At 42.4% G+C, this 15,731-nt stretch overlaps 1 long non-coding RNA gene across 1 annotated transcript in view; it reads right to left on the reverse strand.

Annotated features, from left to right (window-relative positions):
- Positions 1-334: 334 nt before the first annotated feature.
- Positions 335-15,731, reverse strand: part of LOC310688536 — a 33,693-nt gene continuing 18,296 nt past the window's right edge. The window contains exon 3 of the long non-coding RNA XR_014517017.1: positions 335-442. This is a non-coding gene — a long non-coding RNA (uncharacterized lncRNA). The remainder of the gene's footprint in view (positions 443-15,731) is intronic.

Consider the following 15,731-nt stretch of genomic DNA (forward strand, 5'->3'; position numbering starts at 1 on the left):
CCCTCATCTGCCTCTGAACTATGACCTCCCACAAACCACTGTTGTAAGTCTATGCTGTCTTCCTCTTCCTCCTCCCTGGAAGAGTCAGGATGGGGAGGCGGTCTCTATCACTCCTCCTCCTCTGCCCAGTCCCTGAATAAACCCTACACAAAGCCGGAGTGGAGTCCCTAAGATGGTTGGATGGTATCTTGTCCTCCCCCTTCTGGCAACTCCTGCAGCCAAGCCAGTGCCAAACATCTTCCTCAGCTTTCCTTTGGACCACATCAGCAAGGCCGAGAGGAGGGTCCTGTTGTCTGGGCAGCCCATAACTTCCATACAAGCTGCCCAGGCTTGCACCCCAGAGAGGTCACTTCAGTGTTGCTAATGTAATGGTTTGACTTCACCCCTGGAGGTGCACTCCATTGCCTCTCAAGACAGACAGATGCCAACAATGCTATTTTCACTAAAACAAAAGGCCTGTGTTAGCACCTCTCTTTAAGGCATGGATATGAGGGTTTAAGCAAAGGAGATAAAGCCGAAAGCATAAACTGACTCATGGGCCTCTTGAATGGAGAGATTAAAAGCAGTGATTTATCAGAAATGCATCTACCTTTTTACCATTCTCAATCAAGTAATAAGGGGGGGAATCAAAAGGGGGGGAAATTAATTAAAATCTCTTGAGTGGCGTGTGGTGGTCTGCCTTCTGTCGCCTTCCCAATTGCCTGCTCTTCCTGACAACTCAGTCATGCACTTGGCTGTCCTGTCCTATAAGTGTAGGAAGGCACAGAAGTTGCCTGTTGAGCACCTGACAACTGGCAGTTATTTTTTAAGTGAACTTCTTCTTCTTTTACTTTAAAAAAAAAACTTTTAAAGAAATTGTTTAAATTTTTTAAAAAATTAATAAACGGTAAAAGGGAAGGCTTCCTTTAAAAACAAAGCCAGTGAGCCTGCCAATCGCAAACAATAAGTAGCCTCAATCTGCAGTTTTCCCAAGCTTCAATTAAAGCCCAGGGAAGGACACCATGATTTAACTCCTTAAATTTAATGGAAAGAAAAGCTCACACACCACCATAGCTGTCAACTGTCCCTTATTTGGCGGGAAAGTCCCTTATCCCAGTGCCATGTCCTGCTGCTGTCCCTTATTGAGGATGTCCCTTAAATTTCCCAGGTTTCAAAGGAAGCAGCTTCTCTCCCTCCCTCCCTGCTGGCCAGGGAGGAGGGAGGCTCCAACAGTGTTGCTTGGCTGCGTTGCTCACCCAATAAGGAGTCTAGGAACGACTGGGAGCTTGCATGCCTTGTGCCGATCAAATCGGCTGCATTGCCTGGGGACTCGCCTTTGCTCAGCGCTTCCCAGTGGAGAGGTGACAGTGGTTTTCCTTGCTGCATCCCCTTTGCCGGGTTGCGGCGCTGTGGGAACCACTGCTTGAGGCTTCGTTTGGCTGCTGGCTAGGCTTTCTGCCTTTGGCTCAGAGGGGCTTAGAAGTTGAACATACCTGTGCTCTGAAAATCCCTTATTTTGGCTGCTGGTCCCTTATTTTCAAATCTGTAAATTGACAGCCATGCACACCACCCCCAGCCATCTCGCAAAGGCATGGTAAACTCAATACTTCACCCACTGAAATTATAAAGTGCCCTTCCAATGAATCAGAAAAACTGAAGTCTTTTCTGTGGAGGAAGCAAACTTTTTTAAAAAAATGTTTTCATTAATTTTTGAACGGGGGGGGGGGGGACACAGTACCAAAACTTTTGAGAAATTGGAAGACAGATTTTGGCACAGCACTAGCTGAAAGTGAAAAGGAACATGTTAGAAAAGTTTTCTGAATGATCTTTTAGTTGTAACCATAATATTCCAATACTCTCAGCAGTAACAAATTGCACGTTGGAGCATTGTGTCCATCTGATGGTATGAAATTTTCCTGCTGCAGAATTTGGAAGAGCAAGGACATTTCATTACATTTCACTTTAAACGTTCTGAACTGGTCATCAATAATATCCATTAGTCGTTGCACATAATTTTGTCTCAAGCAATATCTGCTGCATTAAATGGAAAAGGAAAAAAAAACTTGAAGAAGATAGAATGAAAACTATGAATTAAATAGCTCCTAGCATCCTATTCAAAACCATGTGAACAAAAGAACCTCCAATAAAAAAATTAATTGAAAAATGAGGTGGGGGTGGGGACAGGAAAAGAAAATGAAAGGGACGGAAATTACTGCATGTTACTATAAATGGGGACAGATTGTATCACAGGATTATTAGAATTTGGAGGAAAACATTATTATTTTCTAAATTGAATTGGATTATTTATTACTGTTCTAAAAAGTATTGAACACAAAGAAGATTTCAGGCAAATATTAGATTAGACTGGGAAATAATGTATATGAGAGAAGTGGGTCTGAGATAAATCTCTATATAAACATTACAAATATTAAATTCTCCTTCACATGGCTCCAATCTGATAATACATTTTGTATTGTGCTCTCATACCGTAAGACTACAGAAGCAAACATGGGTCAGCTCCTATTGCATGAACTGTAGATTCAATATCAGATGTGTAGGAGCACATTTCACCTCTCCAGGGCCATGGTATAGAAAAAGTAGTTTCTAGGGGGGAAGCTGGGGTTAGAAGCATCCAAATGGGTAGGAACCACCCACAACTGAGACCCATGCATGTAGGAGCCCAGCTCAGATGTTTGCCTGCATATGCGTAAGCTCAAAGAGGGTATGGATCAGAGGCACATACATAAGGCAGGCCTCCAGAATCCCTAGGTCAGGGGTCTGCAACCTTTAAGACAAAAAGAGCCACTTGGACCCGTTTCCGAAGGGGAAAAAAAACTGGGAGCCGCAAAACCACTGCGACATTTAAAACAAATATATCTCCGGAGCCGCGATCTGACAGCGGGCGGGAAGGTGACGTCGGGACGGTGCGTGACTAACGCATGCACCACCCCCATGCGACGTCACAGCCAGTACAGCGCCCGCCACAGTGGGGAGTGTCGGGGCGCACAATGCGCCTCCTCCTCTCGCTAGTATCCACCCCGGAGCCGCGACAAAGGTGTAAAAGAGCCACATGCGGCTCCGGAGCCGCAGGTTGCAGACCCCTGCCCTAGGTGTTCAGGCTCTCTCTCTCTTTCACCTTTTTAGAGCTTCATGAGAAGCTTTTTGGAGCATCAAGAAAATATGCTTAAAGGAAGACACAAGATCTACCCACCTTGGAAGAATGGCAGATGAAGGTGATGGACTATATGGAACTGGCAGAAATGACTGGCAGAATCCGAGAAGAAGATTGGAAAAAGTTCAAAGATTATTTACAGAAATACTGTAAAATTAATGAATGTTAGAATGATGTTGGATAGAAACTAAGTGGTCTTTTGCTGTAATGCTATAAGGGAATATGAGAAAATGGTTATTAATAGGTAAATAATTAATGTTATAATATTTAAAAAATGAAGATTAAGATGAATGAAGAGGGGAGGGATTTGCTGAATTAACAATTTGAACTGGAATACAGAAAAGGAAGGCGTGAGGAGGTCCGGGAAATAAGCAAATGAAAAATATGTGATGGAAAGACTGAACTGTTTTTAAACTATTTTTATTTTGTATTTTTCTTTTTTCTTTTTATTTTGTAATTTTTTGAAAATCTTAATAAATATCTTATAAAAATATATATATATGCTTAGAAATCACGCAGAAATAGAAAGCCCAGCAAGATTCACTGCCACCAAATGGAGAAAGAATTACCGTATTTTTCACTCTATAACACGTACCCGACCATAAGATGCACCTATTTTTTTGAGGAGTATGTTTTTTGAGGAGGAAAACAAGAAAAAAAATATTCTGAATCCCAAAAGCCAGAACAGCAAGAGGGATTGCTGCGCAGCAATCCCTCTTGCTGTTCTGGCTTCAGCGATAGCTGTGCAGCCTGCATTCGCTCCATAAGACACACACACATTTCCCCTTACTTTTTAGGAGGGGAAAAGTGCATCTTATAGAGCGAAAAAAACGGTAATTCCCATCAGACACCCAACACTTGTAATGTGACTAAGATGTTGAAAAGGACTAGGCATGTGTGATGATGAGCTATATCATGGGTATGCAAACTAAGGCCTGGGGGCCGGATCCAGCCCAATCGCCTTCTCAATCTGGCCCGCGGACGGTCCGGGAATCAGCGTGTTTTTACATGAGTAGAATGTGCCCTTTTATTTAAAATGCATCTCCGGTTTATTTGTGGGGGCCTGCCTGGTGTTTTTACATGAGTAGAATGTGTGCTTTGATTTAAAATGCATCTCTGGGTTATTTGTGAGGCATAGGAATTCGTTCATTCCCCCCCAAAAAAATATAGTCCGGCCCCCCACATGGTCTGAGGGACAGTGGACCGGCCCATGGCTGAAAAAGTTTGCTGACCCCTGAGCTACATGATAGACGCCTTCTCTCTGAGTTTCATGGAAATGGAATACGGATGAATATATACTCCAAAAGTATCTGAAGGCACCACATTGGCCTGCCTCTGATTTAGTGTTAATTGGCACTGTCACAATCTTTTTTTAAAAAAAAGATATTTATTAAAGTTTCCAATTTTTTACAAACAAAAAGAAAAATCAAACATAAAAATATTAAAAACATATAAATTTCATAGCTTATTTTCTCATGTCTTATTTCCCCGACCTCCTCATACCTCCCCTTCTTGTATACCCAGTTTAAGTTGTTTATACAGCGAATCCTTATCTCCAAGTCTTAAATTATTATCGCTTTAAGTTCTTGCTTACAAAGAAAAAGTCATTTTATCATAATTACAGCTTGAAACCACTTAATTTCAATCCAACATCATTCAACATTCCTTAATTTTGCAATATTTTTGTAAGTAGTCCTTAAATTTTTTCCAATCTTCTTCTGCCGACTCTTCTCCCTGGTCCCGGATTCTGCTAGTCATTTCTGCCAGTCCCATACAGTCAATCAGCTTCATCTGCCATTCTTCCAAAGTGGGTAGATCTTGTGTCTTCCAATAGGCACTGTCACAATCTCAGTGACCTATGCTTTTAAAAACTCAAAGGGAAACAGTTTCTTTCCCAGCTCATCTGAGGATACTACAGATGATAGGTCTTTGGAGGTCTTCTGAAAGCAGATAGACAGCAGTTCAGATTCACCACTGACCGAAATGATGGTAAATTTTCCCAAGATTCCAAGTGTGCTGGATAATACTCAGTACCCTGAAAGTGCATCTTCAACTTACTTAGTATTCCCTCCTTCCTTACTTGCAATGTGGCGGGGACTTTCCCGTCACATTCAAAAGGGAAGGGGCTGTAATTCTACCCCCTCCATGTGCAAGTAGGATATCCTTTGCGCCCACCCTTTCCCCATCTGGCATGCAAGACAGCTATTAAGAAGAAAAGACACTGGACAATTAAATCTCTTAAACAGCTGCTGCATTTCAAGCTGGTGTTTCTATTAAACAAAATGCCTTAGGTCTGTTTCAGTTGTAGAGCAACTGCACAGACCTGATAGTATATTTCACTGCAGTTGTGGGGGGAGAATGGCCTACGACATAAAAAACAAGGATGCAGGGGAGAATGATGAATTAGCACCAGGAGGGAGAGGCTTCAGAATATGAAACATGCCTGCTAGTTAATTTCCTTCTCCTCAATTCATGCATCACTCAAACAGACACAGCTGCCTCTCTTTCGTTCAGAAGTTGACTGTTCCTGAAAAGGTAAACCTCCACACGGCCAAGGGACAGCTGTAGTCGCCATTGTGCCATGAGTAATGTAAAGTTACTTGGAAATGGCACCTCATTAATTACAGTGAATTCTAAGTAACTTTCAAACTGCTCCTGAGATTATGCTAAACCTGCTAATGGATGTTTACGAGTGTATCCTGAGATGGTGAGATCAATTTAGCTGTATGACACATACTAAGACTATAATAGTTAATAAGGTTGTCAACCAATTAAAGGTTTTCTTCTTGAGTAATCATCTGCCTTTTAACCAATTGATTAAAGCTTCAGTCCTACAGAAACCTACCTGGTAATAAATCCTGTTGAACTCAATGAGGTTTCCTTGTGAGTAAACATTTGTAGGATTGTACTATATGTCTTTCTCTGTGTATGCATAATTGCGTGTTTGAGACTACCAGCATGTCAATATAGGTGCTCTTTTGAGGTGTGATAATGAAGCTAACCTCAAAAAGGAAAAATGTGCCTTTCAATTGCTGCCCTGCCAATTAAGAACTCCTTTCACCAATTTTTCAGCTTAAATTTTAGTTAATTAAAACAAATTAAAGCACTAATCTCTCATAAGTAAATTAATCTAACATGCAACATTTCATTCCTGCCTCAAGAAATAAAGAAAAGATGTGAGTCAACAGCAATATGAGCTAAAACTGGGTCCCCATAATGGATACTGTTCTATTAGGCATCCATGATTTTCATTAAGAAATGGCATTTCATCAATCATCATTTTATTTCATTTCACTTACATGAACATACTGAACATAATTTAATTGCAGACATCCCAGTTTCTCAATGGAAGCGTTAAAAAGGAATCTATTTACTTTGTTAGTTACCATTAGTTCTCCTAAATAATATCAGTGATTGTTACACTCTAGAGTATTTAACGCATATTATCAACTGCTCAATTGCTTGCTTCTCCAATAAGCCAAATTGCAATATTCAATCAAATGTATGATATGAAGGCCACACAAACACACCTGCAGGACCTTCCCTGTGTTTTTCTATGACTAATTTAACTCTTGGCATCTCGTGAATATATGAACTTTACTCTCTTAGAAAAAGAAAGGAAAGGAGGTGCACTTGATTGAATAAAAATATTGCCTCTATACTAGCCTTCTCCTGTTAGGATTCCTGCTCCGTGTTTGCAGTCATGAGATTGTTGTCTATCACATGACGGTGAATGTTTTCATTCCATAGAGTGGGAATTTGACGGAGACAGGATGTTTTGTGTTACTGTGTGGGACTATTGTCCTTTGTTCTTTCTCTCTTTGCTGTCTGATGAGAAAGAGGAAGGAGCTAAGTCAGAATGCTCCAAGTGTATTATATGTAAATAAAGTAGATTAGCCAAAATGCTGTGCTACTGAGTTCTGTTACACAAACTGCAAACACTCTGAAGGAGCGTAAGTGTGCTGATGCTTTTTGGTATCAGTCGCTGTGATGTTCGGGCTGAAGAAAGCTGTTGAAGCTCCCGAACAACAGACCAGGAGGGAGAGAACTTGCCAGTAGGGCATGTGTCTCTACCAGGATCCTACACAAGTGTAGAGTGATCCTAACAACCTGATGCCCTCCAGACGTTTAGGACTACAATTCCAATCCTAGTCAGCATGACCAAAAGCCAGGGATGAAGTGGGCTTCAGTCCAGAGGATATGCTTAGGGAAAGGTGCTCTCCCTTTACAGCTTTGGGTCATGTTTCAGGCCTATGATGTGAGAGCACACAGAGTGGCATTGTTGTGGCTGATCCATAGATATGGACTTTCCTCCACTGGAAGATTTATCACAGTGTGTTGTGAGTACGTAGTATTGAAACTGATAGGACTTCCAAGTAAACATATACTTAATCTGGCTGCACAACTTTCCTCTTTTAAAAATATAGTTGGTGTACATTTCTACAGCTGACCTTTGATTTCAGTATTACACTTCATTACTGTTGCGTGAGTCATATTGAACATACAATGAAATACTTGGGATACAAATACTGCAGTAATTATTGAGGCTTCTGAATAAATTATGTCATTTAACATCTGCTATTAAGCTATTCCCCACATTTATTGCATCATAACAATGTCATTACAGAGGAAAGCTGTGCAGATAAGCAGCATGGCAATAAATGCGCAATATGTATCTAAATGTTTGCTCCTCCATAACTCCTTCTGCTTAATTGTGACAGCCAAGGCTCACCCTCCTTTTTAAATACAGCAAGTTCTAATCAATTGTCATATATAAGTCACTGCCCAAGCAATTCTAATACTGTACACCAATTAAGCTGTAGGGAGGGGGGAGAAAAGAAGCAAGGAATGAGTGATAATATCAGGTTTTCTTGCTTCATTTTGGGGTACTCCCTGTGTTTATCAGCTCTGTGTAGAGCCTAATATCAAGGGGAATTGAAGGTCCTTCCCTCCCATCTCAAAGCACGTCACTAACCCCCTTCCCCCAAGTTGTATCAGGGCCCCACAAAACCTTCTGTGACTGTTTCTTTACATATCAGTGTCTTATAGCTCTGTGCTTGGCTATATATCCATGTTTCTCTAGGTTCATGGGCTCACTAAGAAGTGAGGCTGTCTGAAACCTTCTTGTGGAGCATTGAAAAGCTCCAGATAGTGTTTGTTGTTGTTTAATTCAAGCACAGCAATGGAGATTTTTTAGAAAAAGGTTAAAAGCCTCATATAAGTTAAATAAAAATCGTATGTCTGGAAGATTAATGTATTCAGATAGTATTCTCAGAAATAAGTCTGCTTAGGTCAGTGCATCTGATTGCTTCTGAAGGAGTCGAGGGAATTTCTACTCCTTATACGGTCCAAATGTAAACGGCACTTCTTCATTTTCGTTTTCCTTGTAGCCTTAAAAACTTTCAACGAACTGAAGCACAACAGATTGAATCACTTAACCTTGTTTTGCTGCTTGTGTTTTTCACACATCTGCGCTCAAGAGTTGTATGCAAAATATGAACAGCCTTATTAGCCTAGAGAAGAGATGCTGTTGTAGAGGAATGGAATGAACTCGCTCAGCAAGTAGAAGCAGCGAAGATGTTTGAAGAGGCCCCCAGACATGAGTGAGCTTCAAGTTCTATGGTTTGGTTACATGATTCCAGATAATCAAGTCATGAAAAAGTGGCATACATCTGTGAGGATTCAAAGGGAATCTATTCAAGGAAAAGTGCCTCTGATGGTGGAGACACAACATAGCTATCATGACAGTCTTTTCCATCCATGATTTTTTCTAATCCTCTTTTAAAGCCATCCAAGTTGGTGGTTTAAAGCCAAGAATAAGGAAGGGTTTCAGGGAAGAATCAAAGTTCAGTAGTAAAGCACTTGTTTTGCGAGCAGAAAGCTCTAGATTCAATCTCCTGCACCTCCAGGTAAGGCTAGGGAAGTCTTCTGTTTGAACCCTGCAGACCTGCTACCCATCAGCATGAAGCCTTCTGAGTTAGACAGACCAATTGTATAAGATAGTTTCCTATGCTTCTATATATCTTATGGCTAGAAAAAGCACAATACAGTAGACCGAAGTCCAGCAGGAAAATCTGGTTTTTGTGTTTCTTAAACTGGGTGCAGACATTTTCAGAAACTTGGCAGCCAATCAATAGAGTTACAACTGGTCACAGATACAGTGGTACCTCTGGTTGCGAACGGGATCCGTTCCGGAGCCCCGTTTGCAACCTGAGCAGAACGCAACCCATGTCTGTGCGTCCGCTCGGGTCGCGATTCACCGCTTCTGCGCATGCGCATGGCGTCATTTTGAGTGTCTGCGCATGCGCAAGCGACGAAACCAGGAAGTAACCCTTACCGGTACTTCCGGGTTACCGTGGGACGCAACCTGAAAAGATTTAACCCAAAGCGTCTTTAACCCGAGGTATGACTGTATACCTCTGTATACCTATATCATTTTCTCCCTGTTCTACTAAAAATGCAACTTTTTGTAGCCTGTGGTCTGGCTTGCTCATATTTTCAGGAAAAGTGTCGCCCTAGAATTAATGCTCATAATAGTGAAGCCTCCTTGTAAAGTCATAATTTTCAGCAGAAGAAACATTTATTTCTCTTATTTTCAGTTGAATTTGTAGTAAAAGGTTATCTAAGTAAACATGAATTGTTCAGTGCATAGCAATGATAGCCTCTGTGGCCAGCCCTTTCTGAACAGCCTGAAACCTTTGTGTGACTGTTCTATTAATCTCCTGCCGCAGAGCAAGCAGAGGTTAGTACACAATATTACTTGCTACACTGTGCAAGTCAGATGTTATCCTTCTCTTGCTTTAATAAGATAACAGAGGGTTGGGATAGAGATCGTCGTACCTTCCTATATTTTAATGGCGTGTAGATAGGACAGGTGTCAGGGAAGGAGATTGACATATAATACTCTCGCACCTTACCACACTATAATCAGCACACCTTGCACAGACAATAACTGTTTTCACATGAGAACTCTCACCTTCGTCTTCTGAAAAATCACCAAAGTAAAGTTCTACTAGCCGAGCAAACCACTCTTCTCTGTAAAATCTATAGAATACAGAATTAATATAGCATTTCCTGAAGGATGCTTAAATCCTGGTCCCGTAGAGCTTGCTTTGCTGACCATTCTCACCCCTCTGACAACCTTTGATTCCCACTTCAACCATCAAGAAAGGGTGATTAGATCCCCACCCTGTTCCCAATGTAGATCTTTATTCCGCCATTGCTCCTGATGTAGATCTCCACTCACCCGTCTTCGCTGGTGGGTTTTATTCTGTGGTTTGTCTCTGGTGCCAAAATGTCTTGGGCCTGCGCTGGTGGCTGATACTCAGCACAGCTTCCATATACAGTGGTACCTCAGGTTAAGTACTTAATTCGTTCCGGAGGTCCGTTCTTTACACGAAACTGTTCTTAACTGAAGCACCACTTTAGCTAATGGGGCCTCCTGCTGCCGCCACATGATTTCTGTTCTCATCCTGAAGCAAAGTTCTTAACCTGAGGTACTATTTCTGGGTTAGCGGAGTCTGTAACCTGAAACGTATGTTACCTGAGGTACCACTGTACTATAAAGTGACTTTTACAAAGTTTCAAGTCTAAATGAGGAGATAGAAAGGTCAGTACAATACGTTAAAGATAGAGGGATAGTCTGGGAATCTGACAGTCCCTGACTCAGAGAGGGGATTTTTAATTTTGTTTTTGCAAGCTGAGTTGCATTCATTCATTCATTCATTCATTTATTCAATCTATCTATCTATCTATCTTTATTGCGGCCAGCAGCAGAGCATATGCCCGCGCTGCCCAGAGCGGGCGCGCTCCCGAGGGGGGCATGGTGCGGAGGGTGCCCTCCCAGGTGCGGGATAGCCCCTCAGCTGCCCAGAGCGACGCGCGTGCCCTGCAGCTGGGGCAGAGTGAGCTGCCGGGGGGGGGGAGCGAGCCACTCATGGCAGACATTCGGCGCACCACCCACCCGCGGTTCCCAAGCCTCCCCCAAGCTGTCAAAATGAAGGGTGATGGGGGGAATGCCACTGGCAAAGTGGCACAGCTCCCCTCTTAGCCCAGGTAGTAGGCTTGGGAGTTGTGGGCACATGGCACGCCGAATGTCACCCCCCTCAGTGAGGGCACCTGGGGTGGTCTGCCCCTACCGCTCCCTTCCTACGCCCCTGATTGCAGTCAAAGACCAGGCAGTGAGTTGCATCCAAACATCCAGCGGATCTCATCTCAGAAATCCTGCCTAACAGACAGCTCTTTTGCAGAAGCATCAGACTCTCTGAATTAATCTCACAACTACCATAGCTCTTCTTCAGCTTTTCCCACTTCAAAGCTTAAATATAATATTTTTAAAATGTGGCTGAATGTCTGAAAACCTGTTGTTGAATCATAGCTATCTAACTGAATGAAGCTTCCTGAAAAGATTCTTGGTTTGCAGGGGAAATCTTCCAGGCAGCCACAAATAATACTTTCAACATAATCCTGGCAGTTCAGCACACATGTTCCTGGGGTGCCTTTGCTCTGAAATGCTCCCTTCCGTTTATTCAGATCTCCCCTCCAATGTCCCTTTCCTCTCCCCTCCCCTGAATACACGCAATAACCCTTCTAAGTTGGCCTGCACAACCTCCCAGATTTTTCCTCATCAATTTATTTGCAGACATTAGTCTTGAGCTCCTCGTCATCTTCTGCTAAGTGGGAGGTTGTTCTGGCCTTCAAAATGTGATATGGATCAGTGCTCTGGATAACCAGCATCTCCCTGCGCTCCTTCACAGCTGTCTCATTAACTACCACTTCTTCTCCAAATCCTCGCATGTTCCTTATTGTCTTTTCTATATACACAGAAAGCGCTACTGCACAGCTTTGCTCCACAATGTGAACAGGATGCATAAGTCCCACCGAGCCTTTTCTACGTCTTCCTCTTCTGTTCTACCAGACCATAAAGGGGAAAGTACAGCAGGATTTGGTTATATATTCAAGGAACCGGAGAGCCATGCAAAGTTATTTCTTATGAGTAAATGAAAAGAGACCATAACTCTCCAAACATCTGTCTGCTCTACTCCAATCCTCACCATTTCGGGAGCCAATTTACAGTTGCCTTCTTGTTTAAATTATCTTTTTTTCCCCCTCTTCCATGCTGCATAATGATATTGCACAGCACTCCATTTTCATGCCTCAGCCAGACTATTGTCTATTAAAATGAGGGATGGGGAGACAATAGACTGGTGGATCCTCCTGGTATAGATCCCTCATAAAGATCAATGGGAAATGCCTTCTTAAATACTATCAGTTGTATATAAATTAAAAATATTACTTGAAGAAAGACATCTGCAACTTCACTGTTATACAACCCTTATCCTTTGGAAGCTTGCAAAAACCATCTCATAGAATATTTTGGGCAGGCACTTGGTGATGGTGATTAAGCAGATGTGAAATTATTTAACATTGACTATATTTCATACTCTTTGGAAATAATAATTATTATAATAACTTGTTAGCACACTGAGCCTCTGGGCTAGATAGGGGAATAGGATCAAATACATATTTGTAAGAATTATTATCATCTCTGTGATAGATTTGTGCATTAATTATTTAGCCACTTACTTTCAAATGCTACATTTTCGTAACTTATCTATTAATCCAAATTAATATCATAAAAGAATTTTTTTAAGGGTGTGCCAGGCCAAACACAGCCATAAATCTGATACTGATCAGAGCTGAGAGACACGCAATCAAGCTCTCCTTCCCAGTCGTGGTGGTGGTTTGGTTACATAATCATGCAATTAAGTGTACAAATCCACATCAAAATGTTTGGAATCTGAATTAATTACCTGCATATGACTCACTGACATTAGAACATGAATTATCTTCCCAATATTTGGCATTGTTGCCAAAAATATAATGGAGAACATTAAGTAACTGTTGAAATAAAAAGTATTAAATAGAGGGATGATCTGGAGGAGAATGTGGCTCTTTTCCAGGTGTACAACTTGTAATTATGATGGGTGGTGTGTGTGTGTGTGGGGAGAGAGAGAGAGAGAGAGAGAGAGAGAGAGAGAGAGAGAGAGAGAGAGAGGCTCTTGTATCACTGTGTAGATGAAACCCTCCCACCACCCAGGAGTTGGCAGTTTGGCCAGCTTCTGTTTGCAAGGACCCAAAAGGAATTTGGGCACATAGTGTATGTTCCAATGTCCCACATGCACACTCAAGTACAACATTGTATTCCCACTTATTCTCCACTTATACAGGAAAAAGTACTAAGAGACCACTGGGCACACTGTTGATTTTATGTGCATTTTTTATTTGTACAGTGGTACCTTGGGTTACAGATGCTTCAGGTTACAGATGCTTCAGGTTACAAACGCTTCAGGTTACTCTGCTAACCCAGAAATAGTACTTCGGGTTAAGAACTTTGCTTCAGGATGAGAACAGAAATTGCGTGGCAGTGGCGCGGTGGCAGCAGGAGGCCCCATTAGCTAAAGTGGTGCTTCAAGTTAAGAAGACTCCCTGAGTGAGTGCTTGAGGGTATGCGGATGATACCCAGCTCTACCTCTCTTTTAAATCAGAACCAGTGAAGGCGGTGAAGGTCATGTGTGAGTGTCTGGAGGCGGTTGGAGGATGGATGGCAGCTAACAGATTGAGGTTGAATCCTGACAAGACAGAAGTACTGTTTTTGGGGGACAGGAGGCGGGCAGGTGTGGAGGATTCCCTGGTCCTGAATGGGGTAACTGTGCCCCTGAAGGACCAGGTGCGCAGCCTGGGAGTCATTTTGGACTCACAGCTGTCCATGGAGGCACAGGTCAAATCTGCGTCCAGGGCAGCTGTTTACCAGCTCCATCTGGTACGTAGGCTGAGACCCTATCTGCCTGCGGACTGTCTCGCCAGAGTGGTGCATGCTCTGGTTATCTCCCGCTTGGACTACTGCAATGCGCTCTACGTGGGGCTACCTTTGAAGGTGACCCAGAAACTACAACTAATCCAGAATGCGGCAGCTAGACTGGTGACTGGGGGCGGCCGCCGAGACCATATAACACCGGTCTTGAAAGACCTGTATTGGCTCCCAGTACGTTTCCGAGCACAATTCAAAGTGTTGGTGCTGACCTTTAAAGCCCTAAACGGCCTCGGTCCAGTATACCTGAAGGAGCGTCTCCACCCCCATCATTCTGCCCGGACGCTGAGGTCCAGCGCCGAGGGCCTTCTGGCGGTTCCCTCATTGCAAGAAGCAAAGCTACAGGGAACCAGGCAGAGGGCCTTCTCGGTAGTGGCGCCCGCCCTGTGGAACGCCCTCCCACCAGATGTCAAAGAGAAAAACAACTACCTGACATTCAGAAGACATCTTAAGGCAGCCCTGTTCAGGGAAGTTTTTAACGTGTGATATTTTATTGTATTTTTGGTTTCTATGGAAGCCGCCTAGAGTGGCTGGGGAGGCCCAGCCAGATGGGCGCGGTATAAATAATAAATTATTATTATTATTATTATTATTATTATTATTATTATTATTACAATTTCAGGTTAAGAACGGACCTCCAGAACGAATTAAGCTTTTAACCCAAGGTATCACTGTACATCAATTAAAACTCCTATTTGTAAGTCACTTACAACTCCCCCTCTTATTGTGATCATTTGCTATGTCTTGATTTGTTGAGGCAATAGCCTGTACTGCTGACTTTTTAGACTTACTGAGTAGTGATGGAATGCATTTGTGTTGTGTTGTGGTGTGATGAGATAGGCTTGTTGTAAAGTGTGGGTGTGTTATAACATTTGTGTGGGATGGCTACAAGTTTGGCACAGTGCTCTCTTGGTGTATGGTACCAAACATCTACTATTTTCAGACCAGCAGCTGTTTTAGTCTGTCTTGCGGCATCTTAAAAACTAAAGGTTCTTCCAGACAGGCTGTTGAGTTACACACTACCTTTGATTCTTATACTACATTTTCCCCCTTTTTTAAAAAAAGCTTAGATCAATGCTTTCATATTGTCATGTGGTTCGGTTATCATGGCATTGTCTCTTCATTGCTGGGGGGGGGGGCAGGGATGAAGGTGGTGCCTTTATAATGAAAAACTGGAAACTAACAGGGAGGAGAACAACACATTCTATTAGACATGTTTACATACATAATTATCTTGATCAATCCAATAGAAATTATGTTAATATAAGAACATGCCAAAAATGCACATATAAAAAATGTAAAATTAGTGAAAAGAGGTTGTGGGGGGGGGGGAACTATTACAGTGGTACCTCGGGTTAAGAACTTAATTCATTCTGGAGGTCCGTTCTTAACCTGAAACTGTTCTTAACCCGAGGTACCACTTTAGCTAATGGGGCCTCCCGCTGCCACCGCGCCATCATCATGCGATTTCTGTTCTCATCCTGAAGCAAAGTTCTTAACCCAAGGTACTATTTCTGGGTTAGCAGAGTCTGTAACCTGAAGCGTCTTTAACCTGAAGGGTCTGTAACCCGAGGTACCACTGTAATGGTATTATTAACAATAGAAATAGCATATCTAGGATAAAGGACAACATAGAAATTGAAAAAGAGGTGAAAACAGAGGAAAGCAAACAGAGGAGAAAGAGTGGCTTATGAAGAGGAAGTAAGATAA

The sequence above is a fragment of the Podarcis liolepis genome (assembly GCF_965112155.1).
Source record: "Podarcis liolepis genome assembly, chromosome: 11".
Lineage (NCBI taxonomy): Eukaryota > Metazoa > Chordata > Lepidosauria > Squamata > Lacertidae > Podarcis > Podarcis liolepis.